The sequence below is a fragment of the Priapulus caudatus genome, unplaced genomic scaffold (assembly GCF_000485595.1).
Source record: "Priapulus caudatus unplaced genomic scaffold, Priapulus_caudatus-5.0.1 Scaffold101, whole genome shotgun sequence".
Taxonomy (NCBI): domain Eukaryota; kingdom Metazoa; phylum Priapulida; class Priapulimorpha; order Priapulimorphida; family Priapulidae; genus Priapulus; species Priapulus caudatus.
The window spans coordinates 20,505-29,504 of NW_014577162.1; positions in this window are offsets into that span (position 1 = coordinate 20,505).

Below are 9,000 nucleotides of genomic sequence, written 5' to 3' on the forward strand. Positions count from 1 at the left end.
TAATTCGAAGAGTAGCGGTTATGCTTTCTGGTTAGCAGGCATTTAGGTATATTCACTGTCTTTTGGGCTGTCTGGGGTTAACAATGTTTGCTCTTTTCTGGCGACATGAACTACTTATAGCCATCACAATTTCATTGCATGCAGGATCTGAGAATACCTACTTAGTTGCAGGAGATAAAGGTATTACGTGTATTAAGCTCAGTACAAAGTTTCGGCGTCAACTTGAACCGAGTGAAGATATAATGTGTGATTGGTGCCAAGTGCCAAGCACATTGTCCGTTGAAGTTGAGCCAATCATTATGGATATTTGGGATATCAAGGGGTGCGTATGAGGGAGTAGTCAATTCTAGTTATACTTAAAAATAACTTAATTAGATTTTCTAGGAAGCATACTACATAGCGTCACACTTGCGAAGAGTGGGATTGAAAAGTGTCAACAACAAGTATTAGATGGTACGGTGGCGTACGCGCTTCCGTTTCGCCACTCTCTCCGGTAGTATATTATGGCACTATATCCTTCGCTACACTGATTTTTTCTTTAACCGCTCGCTTTAGTGTCTGTAACGTGGTGGTAACTGTCGACCGGCGTTCAGTTACATAACAGTACTACATTGGTAGTGTCGAGTTGCCACGACTGCACTATGCTGCGGTGCACTTTATTCGCATATATCCCTTAGTTATCCACCCGGTTTATGCCAGTGGGCTCATCTCGCGTACCCAGTCGTTTAAACTAAAAACCGGGCTTATGAAAATTAAACTTTATGGTGACATCTGTGATTTAATTCATCCGTGAAAAAAGTGGCTAGGCCGTACTTCGAACACCCGTCTGATGACGTGTGACTAATGCGGCCATAGCTGCTGACACTTATAGTATCTGCCACTATGCTTACTCGCACTTCGATTGCGTCTTACTACTGCATATGGCACATATGTGAGTGCACTTTGGCAGATGGTCGGGGCCAAGTGAGTGCACATCTAGTATGCGCTCGCACAGCTACTGCTCAATTACAGTAGTCTACCAGTCGGCTCGACAGCTGTTGTGCACTTTTGCCACCAAGCGGTGATACTGATATGTCGCACACATGCTATTGCCATCTGACTTGCATGCTCAGTAGAAAGAGAAGTCCTGCACTACAGTAGCAATCTGCTACCCTAGCAGCCACGCGTTATGCACCCACCCTGCAAGACGAAAGAATGCACAGATTGCGCAGCCGTATGTGGTTGCACTCTTGTTATTATTGTTGCCCGACATTCTTCCCAGTTATGCACTTACTGACCAGTATGCAAGCAGTTTGCTCGCTCGCTCGCCAAATCAATGCACGGAGCGAGATGCGACTAAGCAGCTGCCTGAGCGTGTTGCGAGCAGATTCAGAGAACCTATAGGTATCACAACAATGAGGGAGTTGATTCACTTTGTATTATGTATAGAATCCTTCTAGATGTGCATGAAGGATGTATAAGATGTAACGTCAGAGAGTGAGTGAGGTGGACTCACTTGATCGGAGATCCCGTGTGATGTCAGTATATTGCAATGAGGTGGCCAAATATTTGCACTATGCGAAGCTTAGGTGCGCTAATGCGAACCCCGACCACCGGCGCGATGCACGGATGTGCACTAGTTGGCACCATGTTACGTGAACGTATTGTATGTTTCTTGAGGGATGCAATTGTTTATAGTGACTGGGTATGTAGTAGGTTCTGGTAGTATGTTAGACGATTAGAGTATGGTATTATGTGTTTGCCACAATTGATTTTCAAGTTAGATAAAACGTGACTCTAGAGATGATTTGTATGGGATAGTATGACCATTAGTTGTGATTGTTCGTGTGGATCTTTTGATAGTTGCATCATATCTTTATGATATCTGGTTCCTCTCTTGTATTGTCTCAAATAGGCACTCGAGCAAGAAGCTCACTCGTGTTCCGGTGAGTCTGCTGGGTGTCATCTAAGAAACAAAGGCTGCGTAAACGCCGCCTTTACATTTTTTTATTGCGTGTGCGAGCTATGTGAGTGGCACTGCGATGCGCGCGTCTAGTGTGCACGTGTACTGCAGCTAATAGTCACTATGTTAAGTGTGCATCTCTCTTCACCTATGCACTTCGCCGACTCGCACTACCTGCAATCATTGCACTAGCACTATCGCCTATCGTTGCCACTTTCTGGAACTGAAGAACTTTCGTTATACATAATCTATTCATGTGTAATTACAGGTTTTTAGTAGCTCCACTCATGGTTGTCCTTTTTCCAGTTATTTAATTCTGTCCCCTTTATATGCAGTACCTCTTTTTTCTATAACTATCCAATTATGAATTAGCAAATTTTTTACATATTCTGTTGTTCTACTCATTGTTATATTCAGACTTTCCTATTAACTTATTCCTCGCTAAAATTATTTTTTAAAGTTATCCTACTTTTGAGGCTCCAATACATGAGTTCTTCTGCCATATATTACTTAAATGCCCGCCTGTAAACCCATCTGCATAAAGACAGAGCCGAAATGAATAGATGAGTTAGAGATGTATGACAATGAATGGACCAGAAGAAGCAGACAGAAAAGAAGAAAATAAAAATAAGAGAAGAGGAAAAAGAAAAAATTGCCGAAGCGAAGAAGAGAAACGGGTAGGGGGAGCGGATCGACGCGCAATTCATATCGTAAGCTTAGGCTGCTCGCCACGTCATGCTACTTGCCTGGTCAGTAGAAGTAGACTGATCCAGCCGTCTGTTAACCTTATACTAGTGAGACCAGCCCGACTGAACACCCTGCATCTCTGCACGCCTCGCACCGTGATCTCTATCAACCGCTTCTATGAACTGTGTGTCAGCCCCGCGAAATTTACACTTGACGACTTGCGAGTTGGCGGCGAGACTAACGATCAGAGCGGTTCAGGCAACGTCGACCACGAAGCGTACGCGCTGGCCGGCGTTGGATATAGGGTTTAGGGTAATATATATATAAGTACTATATATATATACATATACTTATAGGGTTAGGGTATAATAATATATATATATATAAATATATATAATATAGTGGTTAAGGGAATAATCATGTATATATATAATATATATATAGGTTAGGGAATATAATATATATATATATAGCGGTTAAAGGAGATAAATAAACTAAACTATATATAATTATATATATATACTCTATTACCCTAAACCCAATCATATATATAATAAATATATTATATAATTTAGTACTATATATAAAATATTAATATATATTATGACTCCCCCTTGAACCCTTATATAAATAATATATATACCACTCAACCCTATATAAATATGAATATTCTATATCATATACCCATAAACACCTATATATATATGTAGTATACATATATATTACCCTACACGCACGCGTACCTGTACCAGTGTGTGTTGTGTGGGCGCGTGGTAGGGGTTAGGGCTTCTAGAAGGTAGAGGGTTTAGGGTGAGGCGTATATAATATATAATACCCTAACCCTTACAAAATATACTATAATACTACCCTTAACCCGCCATATATATATATATAACAATATATAATATAAGGGTTTAGGGTATATATATATATTAGGGTTAGAAGGTATAAAAATAATAAATAATAACCCTCACCTCTAACATCCTTACCCTAACCCTAATACCAGAACCTACCCCCTAACCACACACACACCACGTACAACGCGTGCCGTGCAGGTACACGCGTGCGTGCACGTACACGCATGCGTGCACGTACACGCCCTGTGGTGCACGTACACGCGTGCGTGCGCATACATCGCATTTGGCGTGCGATGCACCGCGTGCCCGTCGCATACACGGCATGCGTGCCAGTACACGCGTGCGTGCACGTACATCGCAAGTCGCGTGACACGTACCACGCCCGTGCATGCACATTACACGCGTACCGCACAGCTCTACAACACGTGCTGCGCACGCTACACCATTCAATACGTATAAAAGTTTAAAGCTCGCACATACACATGCACGCATGCGCTGTTCATGTGCATCTGTTGCCCACGGCGATACACTGCAACAGCTGCACCTATTGTACGCAGGCGACAGGTACACGCTCCGCGGCTTGTCATGTAACACGCATCGACGCGTGCACATTATATAAGGAAGCTCGTGGCCTGCGCCACGATCTATAGGACACCCAAATGCTCTTCGACGTCACACCGGCATCCTGACTCTTGTGACTGGCACGGTCTTTGCGCTGTGCGTGCGGACACTCGCTTTTCTATGCCACTGCGAGTCGTGTAGCTTCCTTGGCTTGAAACCGCAGAGATTGTTATTACAAATACATTCTGTGCAGTTCTGTCTGTACGGAGGGGCGCGGACTGTACCTATTTCGTCGTCATCTCTTAGTTGTGATTGTTGTTGTCTGTCTCGCTTGTTGTTCGCTGTTGTTTTGTTTGTTCTGCTGTTCTTGTTGGCCGCGCGAGCAACGAGAGGAGAAGCGGAGAGAGAAGGATGTGGATGAGGATGCGGATCAGCGAGTGGATTTAGAGACGGCGTGCGGAAGCAATGATTATGAGTTGGATTTACCGATTGCATAACTCCTCCTCGATCGTGTTTAATCCTCTCTAGAAGTTTTGTACGCGTGTGTACTGTCGTCCTTTTATAACAATAGTTACCATGAGTTCAGTATATACAATGTTATTTCACGTCATTCGTATATAGCAAATGTTATTTCACAGCATTCTTAATAATACCAGTGTTACCATAATTCTTACACATGAAGCGCACCTACGAATTGTATAATACAATGTACGGTAATATCAATCAGAGCATGGCCCCCCCTGTTGATTGGCACAAATAAAAACAAAAACAAATAATTCTTCCTTGCCTTCTCACGCGTCTTCACAGGAGCTGGCCACATATTCCTGTTACTTCTGCATCTGCTGGAACGAAACATTCTCTAAAATGTCATTGTCAAGTCTAAACTTTCGTTCTTACAATGGACTCAGCCACGATCTCTAATCTCTTATTCTCCTATAATTCGTTAAACAGAAGTTAAGCTGAAATGACAGTTAATGTCAACGAAATTCCTCAAAATGCTTCTGATGCAAAAATCGACGAGCAAGACTTGACTTTGGTTTATGAGATTTTTTCTGCAGCAGACAAAAAAATGACTAAAGAAAGGAGATTAAAATATCTTCTTGTTCAGATTTGTGTTGTTGGCAAGTTGACTTTGATTCGGAATTTTATGCGGTTCTGAACTTCTTTATTGACAGAAGGAAAGAAATGGAAATGACTTTAGTGAATAACTTTGATATATTCGAACTTAATATAACGGGCCATTTTGCAGAAACCTCGGTTTTTATTTCAAATCGATTTCAACACCTATTTTCAAGTAGACATGTTCTCTACTCAGGCGGAGCAAAAACAAATTCCTTTTCATTGGGAGGTAAATTTCCTTTTTATTTTTAAATTAGAGGCGCTATTTTGGCAGCTACCTTTAAAGATTTTTATATTGAAATCAATATTTTCAATATGCGTTATTTAGTTCTTCATCAGAGCGAAAGCAAAAACATTTTTAAATTAACGAACAAATGTTTAAATGTGATCTTAACGCATTATTGTAAATATCTAAACGATGTAAATCTTTTAGTATTTAAATAAATTGCATGTTTGATCAGCTGCAGATTCCAACACCATCTACTGTTTTTTCCGTAAGATCTTATCAGATCTCATTCAATAGTGCCTCTACTTTATCAAAAAATATTTAACTTATATAACTTTTATATGTAGCGAGACTTGAAACACGTATTTATGGAACGGATAAAAAGCAGACATTTATGCCCATACTGCTAACAACACAAATCAAACTAATTCCAAATATATCCGTCAGTGCCTTTTTAAATAAGAGGGACTAGAGCGTAGCTAAGAGGGGGGGGGCCAACAAAGGAGGCTCATGACCCTCTTCTTTGATCGCGTGGCAAGTAGTAAACAAAAATTAAGAGATGAAGGCCCAAACTGAATGCGGATTTGCGAATCTATTAACCACTATTCACCTGACACGTAATCATGTAAATTAGCCAACTCTCGCAAAAATGGCGATGTTGTGAGTGCAGGCGGTATTTGTGTCAGAAGAAGTAGCCCGTGGACTGTGGAGGGGGAAACACCTCTCCCCCGTTGCAGAAATTGCTCATCACTGTCATTGGTCGCCCTTAACTCTTTCTTCTCCCTCCCTGAAAAAAACCACTGAGCTTCGTACACCATATTTTCAACTGTCTATTAAGCGGTTCCTCACAAACTGCGTCGTGTGTTGTAACCTTCAGAAGCTTCACGGCGCACAGAGCCAGGGGCTCCAATCGTCACGGTTTGCATCGCGATTCGGAGTTGGAAAAAATAAAAAGCGAGGCTCAGAGGGCGTTTCATAATGGCTGATTAGCATATGCACTCTGCATATAAATTACCCCTATAATACTGAACTTTAGTTTGTGCAGAAAAATGCCATTTTCAATGCACGAATTATTCAAATAAATCTCCCTACCGTGGAGGGGATACCCCTTCCCACACCGCTACCCCCCGTCTCGCTTCGCTCACTCGCCTATGGCAAACCCCCCTGTTTTCCAATTGCTTGGGCACACCTTAACGCCACTGTGTAGTAATTGTAGTGTGGCTCAGCTTGTGTGTGTGGATGTAGTGTGTGTGTGTGTGTGTGTGTGTGCTTAGTGTGTGTATGTATCGTGACGTGCGCTATAGCCGCGTGTGCGAGTAAATTTATTTGGGCTTTGTGCTTCGCTTGCTAGTATGTGATGCGTATCGCCGATCATCCCCCCCTCGCTCACCCCAACTGCCTCGGTTAACGCGTAGGTCTATAACGCCCCTCGCAATTTTCGCACACTTTACGTTTCTCAATTGGCCGCACCCCCCCCCCCTAAATAAAATCCTAGCCTACGCGCCTGTCTGTGGGAGGTCGCAGTAACTTATCCCGATTTGAGAACTTCGTCGCGCCCAAAACCATAAGTATACGATTACGGATGGAGAGAAGCAAGTACGGCTGGAGCAAAGTAAGGCATAAAAATCGGGCTCGTGACACAATTACATTACTAGACTATACCGTCCTCACAACGGGTTCGAAGTGCGGCGTCTGATCCGTTGCATATGGACATGTTATAAACCATTTAGTGCTCTTCACTCTCTTATTTGAAGGAGTATTTACAGTAAAAACGAAAAATAACTGATAAATAGCTCGAGTCATATACCGAATATTTGGTGTTAAGCGCGCGAAAGAAATTTGTATCTAAATTATATAATAAAATCTGAGAATTTATCCTTAAAATAACTCATGCAATTTTAAAAAAAAAAATGGAGTTGATTTATTAGTACAAATTTCACTTATTTTTAGATATTTTGAAAATTGGCATTCTTGGTAGGAAGCGCTCAAATAATAAGATCAAATAAAAAAAAAAAAATGCAATGGGGTAGTTTATGATGATATATTTCTTGAAAAGTCTGTGGACAGGCGGCTTGGGCAGGGGGTTACACCTCCCGTTTGTCAACCCAGTATTTTGCACACACTCGCCGCACACACACATCACACACAGCGCGCACGACGCACGCACAAGCACGCGCAATTCACACACAACGGGCATGCCGCAAAACGCAAATCACTCGCGCCACCTCAACCCACACCATACCACATTTACAGACTGCACAGAGCGCGCCACAACATCATACGACGCACCTACTCAACCGCATACATACGTACGCACGCACGGCCCCCCACACCGACACATCCCCCCGCACACCGACCCAACCACACACCAAGCGCACACTACTATACGACATTTACACACACATTCACATGGTCGCGCACACATAAACGTACACGTACACGCATACATACCGACTCAGGGATGAGATTCAGTTTTCCGCGGTTCCGCGGAAATCTGCGGATTTGAGTGTCCCAGGGGTCAATTTTGTGAAACGTCAAATTCGTTGAGAAAATTGGGGGGGGGGTAAGAATGTAAAAATTGTAATTATACCTTCAACAGTACCTGACAGTAGACTGACAGCGAAGTCAACAGCGGGTGTTACAGATAGCCAGCGTGTACCGCGCCTGCCGCTAGTGCGTACGATGTACGCGAGTCATGGCTAGGAGCGGTGTCGATTGATGTACGGGCCATGGATTGTTTAGATGGCGCGAAGTTATGCCGTTTGTGGAGCTTTATGACTGCGTAGGAGTGACGGGCGCCTGGGAGGGTATAACGAAAGTAAAACAAAACCGGTAGCTCTCTCTTCCTATCGTTTTATCCTATCAGGGGTTGATAATTATGAAGGTCTGTAATTATAAATTATTATGATTGATTATTATATACAATTATAATTATTAAGGTTTTAACGATTGAAATGTCTGTCATTATGAACCCCTGATCCTATCAACGCAGACTGCTCAGAGCAAGATAGTTACAAAACGGACTCCTATTTCTATCCCTGGTATAGTGTACAGGGGCGCAAATCCAGGGGGGGACAGGGGGACATGTCCCCCCCCCACACGAATTTTCAGAGGAGGGACATCATATCAAATGTTCCCCCCACGATTTTGGATCACCATGATTGTGTGTGTGTGTGTGTGTGTGTGTGTGTGTGTGTGCGTGCGTGCGTGCGTGCGTGCGTGCGTGCGTGTGTGTGTGTGTGCGTGTGCGTGTATGTACCTGTATGTATGTGCGTGTACACATGAGAGCTGCAGTGAGGCGCATAAACCCCGCGTCCGTCACACGCCTAATTAACGGCGGCCCGCTTAATTGTTAATTCGGGGAGGCTGCGAAACTCATTGTCTCACTCGCTTGAGCATCAACATCTTTGTTATCATCTACGTTACCATTGTTCTATGCTTCATCATCGACGACGTCGTCGTCGTCGACGTCGTCGTCGTCGTCGTTATAGTCATATCATCATCATCATCATCATCATCATCATCATCATCATCATTATCATCTACATTATCATCATCATCATCATCATCATCATCATCATCATCATCATTATCATCATCTACATTAT